We start from the raw sequence: 13,087 nt of genomic DNA, 5'->3' as shown, positions 1-13,087 counted from the left end.
GGTAAAAATCGTAGAGGGAGACCAAGCGATGAACACACTAAGCAGATTCAGAAGGATGTAGGCTGCAATAGGTACTGGGAGATGAAGAAGCTTGCACAGGATAGAGTAGCATGGAGAGGTGCATCAAACCAATCTCTGGACTGAAGACCACAACAACAACAACAACAACAACATTCCTGAAATGGACCAGTCTGCCCAGAGACCCGACCTGAAATTAGTGGAATAAATGAGGACGTCGGCTTCGCTCCAGACCTCAGAGTCCAACACTGCCGGCCGCTGTGGTCGAGCGGTTCTAGGCGCTTCAGTCCGGAACAACGCGGCTGCTACGGTCGCAGGTTCGAATCCTGCCTCGGGCATGGATGTGTGTGATGTCCTTAGGTTAGTTAGGTTTAAGTAGTTCTAAGTCTAGGGGACTGATGACCTCAGATGTTAAGTCCTATAGTGCTTAGAGCCATTTGAACCATTTAGTCCAACATCACTTCCTTGTGTGGTTTCGGTTTTTCTGGAAGAACTGGCTGGTATTCCTCCACAGGCATTGACACACTTCACTGAAACCGTCCCCAGGACAGTTCAAGCCGTCATAAAAGCGAATGGTAGACACAACCGACGTCAGCAAATAGGTGTCCAAATACTTTTGGTCAGATATAAAAACTTGATTAATTTTCGCTTCGCTGCCCTTCCGCGACAAAGGTAACGCGTAACAAATACTTTTCTACGAATATGTGTCTCGACAACGCCGTATACGTAGGGTACAAAATGTAGTCGTTACTTGCGCAGCCCTATTTCGTGCCACCTGCGCTAGACAGGCACAGAGGGCTGCCTAATCAGAAGGGGCGCCGGTGGCAGCTGGCAGTGCAGTGCGGATGGCTTTCGCGACGCACGCCCACCGCGCGGCTCATCGGCATTCTGGGCGACCCGCGGCGCCGGCTGCGCCCCGCTGGCTCATCTCCCGGTGAAACTCCGCCCTGGACGCGGGACAACAAAGGCTCTCGTCGGAGAGAGCACAGCACAGCACAGCGCGGAGAGGCGCGCCGAGACACGGCCCGCCACAGGCCGCGCTGCCAAGTCCGCGTCCCCGGCCTGCGTGCCCGCACTTTCGTTGTGCTCCATTCTGTCCACACTGCAGCCGGCGAGCAGCAGCACTTAGCAATGATGACGCTCTCCACCGTACGCTCGGGCTCTCGACTACAGGTCACACGGCTCCGCAAGCCGCTCGCCATCGCGTGGCTGCCGCATTTTGGACGAATAAGCTGTTGTGGTCCGTCATTTTTGTCAACGGTTCAGAGATTCAAACTAGACGATGAACTGCGGGCTGATGAAAGCTTCTTAGTCTCGTAAATGACTCTGAAAGCAACATACTTATAAATTAAAATAATTATATGTGTCCCTGAGTTTCATTTTCTACCACGACACGTTCCGAGACTTTACCCCCTCATCTTTTTCAGTGGATCACATTACACTAGAACATTGACTTTGAAAAGGGATCATGTCCACTTTTTTAAAAATTACTTTCATTGGAGATAACTAGTCTTTATATCTGTACGGAACGCTTTTTACAACAGGGGGTCTGGTCCCAGCAACAGAACTGCTCGTCAGATGCGTATTGAGTAAGAGAAACGATCGTGTCCACATAAGCAAACTTACAGCAGACTTATTTCAATATAAAAAAGAATGTAGACGATGTAATGAAAATTCTGCAATACATACCTTACAAGCAGAAGCCATTTTATAACAGTATTTGCCTGTGGCCAGCGAAGGATGGACAAGATAAAGAAGAAGCAAACGCACCATTGCTGTGTTCTGCTTGTGGTTGTATCTTGGATACATTATGAATAAACCTATATGCTCGTAACACACTAAATTCAAATGGCTCCAAGCACCATGGGACTTAATATCGGAGGTCATCAGTCCCCTTAAATCTACCTAACCTAAGGACATCACACAGCCATGCCCGAAGCAGGATTCGAACCTGCGACGTAGCAGTAGCGAGGTTCCGGACTGAAGCGCCTAGAGCCGCTCGGTCACAGCGGCCGACCGTAACACAATCTTTTGGTGTTATAATGAATATGAGTAATATAAACTTGCATAACACAATCCTTCCGGTGCAAACAGAACGTTAGTTGCCTTATCAGCATCATCATGCTCGAAAACGTCGTGCCCAGTACCTTCAAATCCGATTACTGACCGGAGTCGATGGCTAAAGCATGTTGGATGGCGTATACTGTTACATCCTGGGGCGCACTGCTGCATGGAAACTCTACAACACCGTGCTTAAACCCGATGGGTAATACAACAGTGTTTTGTGTCTCTTGAAAAATTTACTTTCTGTGACATGACCCCTTTTCCGGCCCATCGATTCAATTCGCCTCTCTGCAAATAACCTGTCATCTATGTTCAGCATCTTTCGCTACGAAGAAGTTGTCTTGTGTCATTAGATACCACAATATAGCACTGCATTACAAAGAACAACATTGCAATATTATAATAAAGCTACTTACAAGATGTTCCAGCAAAACCACCACTGAGGGTTGCCATAAATATATGACTGCAGCACTGGCGCCGCTCGTGGTTTACATACCGGGGAATGCTGTGACATTTATCAATCACAACTACTGTGCGAGGGCGTCCTAAAATGTTTAGAGTCTCTATCTTCTTTCCTTTCCGTAATCAACTAATAAATAACACAAAGATCGAGCTACAAGATAAGATCTACAGGTAGTATACACTGATCAGCCGAAACATTATGACCACAGCCCACTGCGACGATGTATGCTGCCTGCTGGCGCTGGGGGTACGCGACGCGGTAACAAAAGTACGTAAGCGAAGCAGACACGGACAGTGGATGTCCCTGGAGAAGATATGGGCTGCAAATGCGGAAATCCACTGAGATAAGCGACTCTGACAAAGGGCAAATTATTGTTACGCAGAGCCTGCGAACGAGATTCTCTAAAATGGTGAAGTTAGTCGAAAGTTCACGTGCTACAGTTGTGAGCATCTACGAAAAGAGACAGCACAGTGAAACTACCTCCAGACCCTAAATGGCTGCGCGTCCGCAACTCTTCACAGAACGTGTTCGGAGGCTTGTGTGCTCTGTAAAGTAGGACAGATGATAGGTGGTGATCTGAGGCACAAGTGTTTCGGAGCACGCCGTTCATCGTACGATGTTGGACATGGAGCTCTGCAGCAGACCTTCCCTACGTGTTCACATGTTCACCCAACGACATCGCCTGTTACGATTGAAGTGGGCACGAGACCATCGGGAAACGATCGTCGATCAACGGATACGTGTCGGCTCTTCAGGCGAGTCACATTTTTGCTACAGTACGTCGATGGTCGTCCCCACAAACGCCGTCATCGAGGTCATCGAGGTGAACGGCGGCTCGAAACGTGCAGCGACCACAGGCTGGTGGGAGCAGTATTATGGTATGGGAGATTCTACTGCGCTTCCATGGGACCCGTATAGTAATCGAAGACACGTTGACAGCTGCGAACCACTTGCATCCCTTTATGACTGTCGCCTTCCCCGATGGCGATGTCATCTTTCAGCGGTATAATTGTCCATGTCTTGTAGCCAGCACCGTGTTACAGTGGTTTGAGAAGCATTATAGTAAGCTCACGTTGGTGTCTCGGCGACGTAATTTTCCTTATGTAAATCCTATGGAACACATCTTGGTCTCTACCGGGCACCATCACCACGTACGCAAATCAGCAGCCCATTAATTACACGAATTACAGGACCTGTGCGTAGACGTCTAACGCTACATACCTTCACGAACCTACGAACAAACTGTCGGATCCCTAATATGCAGAATCAGTGATGAATTTCGTTTCAAAGACGGGCAAACAAGCTGTTAAGCAGGTGGTCACTATGTTTTGGCTCATCAGTGTATTTAGCTGGCGACGCCACGTTTCCCTACACTTTATCACAACAAATCGTACTAAAAACGAAGCGTTTTGGAGAGTTTTAATGCTTAATGTTTTCAGTGTTAACTATTCCTACATGAGGCGTTTACTGTTTGTGTGTGTGTTTGTGTGTGTGTGTGTGTGTGTGTGTGTGTGTGTGTGTGTGTGTGTGTCTGTGTCTGTGTCTGTGTGTATTTCTGTGTGTGCGTGCGCGTTTGTTCAGTACGCGTTGTTTGTGAGCCCACACGACATGATTTCTTGACTGTGTCTATCTGATACAGGTAAACCGAGTAGCCCTCATGTAGATTAAAGTATTTTAGAAGTTAATATGTCATGTTTGTTGGTTTTCAGTTCAAATTTTCGTATTACGAAAATATTAGTTTAAATGACACACCAAATTAAAGTTCTCTGCAAAACGCGTCATTTCTAGTACGGTTCGTTGTGCTAAAGTGTCGAGAGATATGGCGTGGATGGCTATACTTCTTAAGCAATGGCTACATCACTCAGCTGAAAGTATGTATTTGCTCTTCGTCTGGATTTAGACTGCTTCTGTGTTTGACTGATGTTTAGATACAATCTGGGCCGACCAAGTTGCTTCGCTTTCACACTAAGGTTGTGTTCCATTTTCTGCCTAGTAAGTTGCACATTGGCTTCATATTGAGCTGTTTTCAGACTCGCAGTGTGCTACAGTTATTGCCAAGTAAATGAAACACACGAGAACTTCCTCACAGCACACACACAAAAGAAGCTGTTTATTATCACACTTTAGCACACAAATGCCGTCAGCAAGCAAGAAAACTTGGAAACTAAACATTACATGTCCGCTTATCCCATTTAATCATTCATGAAACCCTCGCTAGGTGGTGCCACGTTTGTTACTGGTTTCTAATGCACTGTAGTGAGTCATTTACAAACTTAGATTGCCTTTCCTGGAGCAAATACGTTTGTCAGCGACTGAGGCAAAAAGCTATCTTCAGCAGTATCAAAATATTAACACTGAAAGTCAATCAGTGACGCATCAAAGCATAATGCAGGTATACAAAGTCAGGGGTAAGACAGGAAGTTTAAGCCACTCTATTGATTGACTTTCTTTGTAAGCGGTGAATGATAACAAACATGTGGAAGTTGGTAGTGCACTCTTACGCTGAATGAAATGAGCCTTCGGGAAACCATGCCCCAAACCTCTGCAACAAGAAGCTATTCGACATTTCAAAGCGCAGCCTTATGCGTTGCTTCGACCTGTTTGAAAAACATTACTCAGTACGAAAATTTACAAAAATGTTAACTGCCATTATTTAAATCAGTGTGCAAAATATTGCAAATGCGCCCTCGTAATTTAAATTGTGTTACTGAGAAATATATTTTAATATACATTTTTGGGAGGCCCCACCTCAGACCCTTTAACAATGAGCTCCACATGCTGCAAAAAAAAAAAAAAAAAAAAAAAAAAAAAAATGGTTCAAATGGCTCTGAGCACTATGGGACTTAACATCTGAGGTCATCAGTCCCTTAGAACTTACAACTACTTAAACCTAACTAACATAAGGACATCACACACATCCATGCCCGAGGCAGGATTTGAACCTGCGACCGTAGCGGTCGCGCGGTTCCAGACTGAAGCGCCTAGAACCGCTCGGCTACATCGGCCGGCACACCTGCTGCAGTGAGACATTATGATTACAAATGAAACATGATAACTTATTTGTAGAGAAATGAGGTTTAAGACAGACAACTGTCTGCATCTAGGTCCAGAAATTCTCATTTAACGTAGTTGAAGATGAGAATGCAAAACCTTGGAACGTATTGTGGAAGAAAATAAAAGTGAGTGGCGCAGATAAATGTTTTAATTTACGTCATAAGTGAATAGAGTTTCCAAATTTCAGTTTAATATTTACATTATCAGGTTACATATTATAAGCCTTAAACGTAGCGAGAATCGAAAATTTGTGCCAGCCTGTGATTCGAACATGGATTTGCTGCTAATGGAGGACAGCTTCTGACTGTTAGTTCGGTCACACCTCCCCGCCGGACTCAAATTTTGGTTGTCACTGATGTTTTCACATACATGATCTCCGAACACAACTGCCACAGTCTCAGTTAATTTCGTTTAACTGATTTCGTATTGCATACCCCTTGTGGCAGGGTAAGCTAGGTCCTCCACCAATTGCACCCCTCCCCTACACCACTCCACCCTCTCTCCCCTGGAAATGCACAACCTGGATTTAAAATAAGTTTGAAGCTCGGATCACTTTCAATCCTTCTGCTTCACGGTGCCACACAAACACGCCGTCCTCAGTCCCAGTTGTAACTATGACATCACATACCATTTTCGTTCGACTTCATAAAGGCTGCTAGAAACCTGGATGTTCTCAGTCAGGAGGATTGACTGTGGTGCCCCATGGACGCACAGCGCTCTCTGCTGTGAAGGGGACGTCCTCCGTCACGTCTAGAAGAGAACATGATGACGAGTGCTCGAAAGATTGCTCATGTCTTGACCTGATGTATAGCACACAGTTCGTAGCTTGTTGCCTCCGCTGCGTGCATACCGTGAATCGGGAGATTTGAAAGTGATCCGACCATCAAACTTATTTCAAATCCAAATGGCACATTTCGCGACATGGGTTACTTATCAATATATTATCTACTAAATCCCTTCTACAATTCTTAGAAACCTGTAATACAACTTGTGAAACGTTCGATACATGACACTGTACAAGCAGTCTCTCCCAGCAGTGCTCAGCAATGCACTTACAAAACAAAGAAGCACCTGAAGTGCTTGAGATCCTGAGTGATGTAATTTCTTTCTAGTGAAAAGGCCAGGGCGTTAAAAGTGAAGTATGCACATGGGACAAGAATACTGTTACTGAAAACATTCATAAATGTAGGTAAGCACAAGTTTTTTTTCCTTTCTTCTTTCTATTGATAAGTGATGTACGTTCTACATATTATGTAGAGGGTAAGATTAATTTTAACTCCTGTTTCTTCATTTACATCCTCTTCGTACAACGGCAAGTTGCTATTCAGTGTAGAGTGGCAAATACCTAACAAGAGTTTTGCGTTCCGTAATGATCATGTAGAGAGAAACAACTGTCTGTATGTATCGATGAAGGACTTGATTTCTTCACTTGTCTTACAGCAGTCCATAGTACGAAGTGTAGCAGAGTATCTGAGATCAGATATACAGGTAGAACATTATGTCCCACCTTCTATGAACTCTCAAGTCTTATGAGCATTTCCTCTGCTTAGTAGTATATGTTTTGAGTTTTCGCTTACTTTCTGACGTCCATTCTTGATACATTTTGGGAAGTATGAGAGGACTGTTTACCGCCATACGGCGCTGATAGTTTATTGTCTACACGGAGGTCCAGGCTTCATTTCATACTGACATTTTCGAATATTTTTCCACAAAGTCTTAATACCAGCCAAGGAGAATTTATGAAACGCTGTCTGTCAATGGAGTTTCAAAGCTCCAATGTTGCACCAGATGGACAGCCCAGTTCAATCTGACTGTAAGTAGTGCGGTGCGTTTAGTAGATAGCATGAAAAATGAGTGAAAAAATACAGAACAGAAACCTTACTGTAAATTAGAAGAAATGTAACGACTAATGAAAGTGATCGATTGTTGTGTGAAAATTAGGAACTAAAAGGTATAAAATGAAGTTACGAAAAAGCGAGTAAAAGTGAAATTGTGGTGTAGTAGAAGAAACAAATGAGGAATAAAATATTTTGAAAACTCTTATAATGAGAGGGGACAGGTTAGTGGGACACTTATTGAGTTAACCTGACGATGTAAGTGGAAACAAGGAGAAAAATTGTGGACGAAAAGAAAAGGATATTGAAAGAAGGCTGCTAAAGACGTTAGGGGTATTATGTTCGTTAAGGTAGAGTGAGCAAGGCTACAGATTATTCCAAATGCTGATGGTAAGAGAATGAATTGCATACATGACCTCTAAGATCCGTGGCAAGCCGAAGTTGACCCTGTCGTATTGATATGCCATAGTGAAGCTAGTATATACAAAGACATGAAGAATGTAATCTTTTTCGACGCAAACAGAAACTGCACGATAGCAGAAATATCACAGACGAATGTTGGTGAAACCAGGCTTTGTGAAGTGCACGGCAGGAGGACGTAGATGGACAGCATGAAATACAAGGCACAAGGTCACTCTCTGCGACCGACAAAGGCTTTACAGGCGTCCAATCCTCCAGCCACTCTGCCGCCCGGAGAGATAATTACAGGCATACGAACAATTAGCACGCAGTCCGGAACAAAGCATCGGCGCAAAGCGTTTAGACTCCTGTTATGCTGTGCGTTTTTCTTGTTCTGACAACGCAACACTCAAGTGACTCGGTTAAGCGATGGTAACCTATTAAACCACCCATTAGTCCTTCGTAACAAGTGTCTGAGACCACTAATGGCAGACAGTGAGCCTCATAGAGACAATTTTTACTTGATTCTTCACCTCGTATCTATTAATATTACTCAGATAACCATGTTACCCCATTTGGTTGTGCTCTCAAAAACTGCCTTTTAATATAAATTCAAACAATGAGACTTAAATTGTGAGAATTGTTGCCTTCACCACGATGAGAACTGTTAACAACATCGTCCGCTCAATGAGTTCCGAGGTAGATAATATTCTTGGTGTATAAGCGATATCAGTGCAGTAACTACAGTAGCAGTTTGAACTGATTTCTGTAAACGACAGATGTGTATTCGACCAGTCAGTTGTGGGCAGGCTATGTTAGGAATTGGACGTGCGGAAGTAGTCTGCCAACGTAATTGCGTCACAAATAACATTGCAGCAATATCGCTAAAGCAAGTGTTCATGATATTCTCCTGAATGGTTTGGAGAAGAGAAAAGGGTGTGAGGAGTTTGCCCACACATTTTGACTCCCGAAGAAAAACAAAACGCCTGGACGCCTACTACAGCAACTTGACTGGAATGGAAAACGCGAAAAGTTTTTCTCTTGAAAAAAAACATCATGGGTAACGAAACCTGGCGTTCTCCATACGAACCTACCACGAAACGACGAAGTGCAGAAATTTACATACAGCGTCAACGCTTTTAACGATGTAACCGCGTCAAGCCAGTGTGATGCGTGAGTTGAACAACATACCAAACAAGGACTTTTCTGACAGTTTGACAAGGTTGTATGAATTTTCTGTGCGTTGTACTCAAATTGTGTGTGTGTGTGTGCGTGAGAGAGAGAGAGAGAGAGAGAGAGAGAGAGAGAGAGAGAGAGTGGGAGAGAGAGAGAGTGAGAGACTACGTAATACTACCTGAAACATTAAAACCTCCATCTTAACGTTTCCAAAGTTTTTGTATTAAACAAGTCTCAAAACGTTTGGGAGTGAGGTGGTATTTCTACCATATCTACCATTTGTAATGAGAACAGCAACCTACATCGCTGCTTCGTGAGTATTAGCCAAAAGTAACAAATCATAACGTCTCCAGACGCGTCTTCGGACTGGAATCCCATTGGCTGCAGTAGAATTGTCTCTAGTGGTCAGATTCGCTTATAAGTGATCCCTGATGACTAGCGGTGGGGTACTAACCTGACTGTCGCCCGCCATACGTCCTGACAATCGCGAGTGATGATCTGGGGTGTCATTTCTTTACATAGCAGGATCTCTTTGGTTGACATCCGCGGGAGCCTTACAGCACAGCATTACGTCGACGATATTCTACGCCCCAGTTTGTCGCTCTCCGTACTGAGCAATCCAGGGCTTACATTTCAGAAAATCAATGCCCGCCTGCATATGGCAAGAATTTCTGCCATACTCTATCTTGGCCAGCGAGGTCGCCGGATCCCTCCCCCATTAACAACGTTTCGAGCGATATGGGCAGGGCCCTCCAAGCAGCTCGAGATTTTGATGATCTAACGCACCAGCTGGATCGAATTATGCACGATATCGCTCAGGAGGACATCCAGCAACACTATCAATCAACGTTACGCCGGGTAACTGGTTGCACAAGGGAAAGAGGTGGACCAACGCATTACTGACTTGCTCAATTTGTGAAGCTGTTTCTCTTGAATAAGTCGTCCAATTTTTCTGAAATTGTAGTAATTTGCTTGTCTTTACATGTACATCACATCGATTTCCGTGACATTTGAATAATTCCTTCGTAGTGGGTCGGTCTTTTTTATGTCATTGAGTGTACTTACTCACGTACAGTAAATTGTTCACTGACTTGTCTACTTGCTTAGAAGGTTTTGAGAATTAGTTCTGTATTAAACGTATGAGCTCTAGATTGACGGTGCCAACCGACTAATATGATAACAACGAGTGAAGCCAACAAGTTAGGTCGTGTGTTGCCCACATCGATGATGGCCAATACAATCGCCGGAGCGCTCGTATGTTGATGTTTATAGTTGAATGCAAACATTTAGACCCTCTGTGTATGGAAAATTGACGCTTAGTCCATTCCACGGTAAACATTTGCAGCTTCATTTCATCCACCATAAACAATGTGTTTCGAAAATCTGCAATGTCAGTACCGATTTAATAATAAAGTATTGCGACAGTTATGTTTTTTCACACATAGCACAAAGCGTTTCAGCAATTTATTGCCATTGTCAAGTGTCGTGTGAGTTTACATTAGCACTGAATGAGACATCAGCTAGTGTATTGTTCTCTTCCCCTGCAATCGTCTTTTTGCGGAATTAAAGTAATTTGTCTCTCTATTACACAGAAATTCAAGCACACGGAACACATCATTCAAACTGTCGACGCTGGCTCATTAAATACTACAAAGCTAATGTTTGTTACGATTTAACGAAAATCAACAGGGTAAGTTATGTGCTGCGTGTGTGTGTATTTTTGCGTAATAACGACTAATGTACCACCCGTTTGTTTGGCCCCTAAATACAGATGTTCACGCTGAGCTGCCTCTAAAATTGCCCTCCCCCTACCTTTCCAAATGTCCAATGCCGCTAACTGAAATTAATTGGGTCTCCAGCCTCACGACAAAATGTTTACCCCGTTAGACGAAGGTACTTTCCTAAATGCGGATCATCTAGCCCCTTTGAGCGCTCATTTCTCGAAGACCCGGTATCCGTTCAGAGAACCAGCGTACTACAAGGATAGCAACGCCAGAAGACTGACAAAAATAAATAAAATTACTCGTATACAGAATGGCTAGTCCGACTTCTACCGTTCCTTATTCCTACCGCACACACAGATTACGGTGCATACTGCAATAAAGGCACAACGCAAAATACTTAACAGCATTTAAAGAGGAAAGTACTAACTGCTCAGAAAGACACGCCATTACAACTTTTTTTTAATGGAGATGGTATCTGTTCTTTCGGTCCAAAAGAACAGATACCATCTCCATATAGTTAAGGCTAACTGGCCTTGACCTCCTCCTGTTCGGATGCACACGCATTGCCCGGACTCTTACGGGACTCGGTAAGACAGTCTGTCGCGAGTAATGAGTGTAGTGGGCAGGGGTACTACGAATGTAGTGTGTGGACATTAAGTTGGGAATGTGGGTCTCACGGGGAGCGTGCAACGGATAAATCCCTGCAGTCGCACTACCCTCTGTGCCGTCGATGGCTCAGATGGATAGAGCATCGGCCATGTAAGCAGGAGATCCCGGGTTCGAGTCCCGGTCTCGGCACACATTTTCAACTGTCCCCGTGGATTAATGTATATCAACGCCAGTCGACAGCTTAGGGTATAGTACAACATTTCAGTACCACCATTACAAACTGCAAGTCCCTCCTTAAAACAACACACTTTAAGAAAAAAACTACGGATGCTCCAGTCTTTTACGGAATAATAATCCTTCCTCCTAGCCGTACGCAGCTACGGCAGATTCTCCTCTGCGCTTTGTCTTACGCAGCGAAGACTGCGTCTCTCCGCTCCAGGTCCCACTGTCACCCTCTTCCTTCGTGATGATTACTCGCCGCCTCTGTGTATCTCTGGTCGTACTCCGCACGCGCTATCCACACTCTGGGAGAGCGCACCGTCCTAATCTCGACTGCTAGCCCACTCCACGAGCTCCCATACCCTAACAAACTTTTAGCTTTTTTTTTCTCTGTTCCCAAGTTGTCTCATAAACAACCATAAAAGCGGACTCTCATTAGTTACTCGGCTCCCTTCGACGGCACTGCCCTGTCAGGTCCTTCCAGTTCAATTTACCGATATAGCCATCGCCAAGAAACAACTAAACTTATTATACAACAGAAAGAATCACTTTGCAGCAAACGACCAACATTCGTTCTGTGTTCACAAAAATCGACAGAGATCCTCGAGCGAGTGTGGTTCCGTAACTACTCCACGTGTCGCATAGGCTTCATAACAAACTTTACCATGGACAAACTAACTTTTCTGAGACCGTCGGTTCCCATCTTCTTGTACACTATGTGACCGAAAGTATCCGGACATATCTATGTAATACGGAATTTTACATCTACATCTGTATACATACTCCGCAAGCCACCGCACGGTGCGTGTCGGAGAGTACCCTGTATCACTACTAGCAATTTCCCTTCCTGTTCCTCTCGCGAATGGAGTGATGGAGAAACGACTGTCTATGTGCGTGCTCATGAGCCCTCATTTCTCGTATCTTATATTCGTGGTCCTTACGCGAAATCTGTGTTCGCGGAAATAGAACCGTTCTGCAGTCAGCTTCAAATGCCGGTTTTCTGAATCTTCTCAGTAGTGTTCCTCGAAAAGAACGTCGTCCTACCTTTGGGGATTCCGATTTGAGTTCCCGAAGCACCACCGTAGTACTAGCGTGTTATTCGAAGCAACCGGTAACAAATCTGAGCTGATCCGATGTCTTCCTTTAATCCGCCGGAGTGCAGATCCCAAACCCTCGAGCATTATTCAAGAATACGTCGCAACAGCGTCCTACATGCGGTCTCCTTTACAGGTGAACCACTCTTTCCTAAAATTCTTCCAATAAAACAAAGTCGATCATTCGCCTTCCCTACCATAGTTTTCACATGCTTGTTTCACCTCATATCGCTTTGCGACGTTACGCCCAGATATTTAAACAACGCGACTGTGTCAAGCAGGACACTACTAAAGCTGTATCCGAACATTACGGGTTTGTTTTTCCTACTCATCCGCATTAACCTACATTTTTGTACATTTTAGAGTTAGATGCCATTCATCTAACCACCTGGTAATTTGGTCTAAGTCATCTTGTATCGTCCTACAGCCACT

Source organism: Schistocerca serialis, chromosome 4, assembly GCF_023864345.2.
Source record: "Schistocerca serialis cubense isolate TAMUIC-IGC-003099 chromosome 4, iqSchSeri2.2, whole genome shotgun sequence".
NCBI classification, from domain to species: Eukaryota; Metazoa; Arthropoda; class Insecta; order Orthoptera; family Acrididae; genus Schistocerca; species Schistocerca serialis.
The sequence above is the reverse complement of the archived record's forward strand: the minus strand, read 5'-3'. Positions refer to the sequence as shown.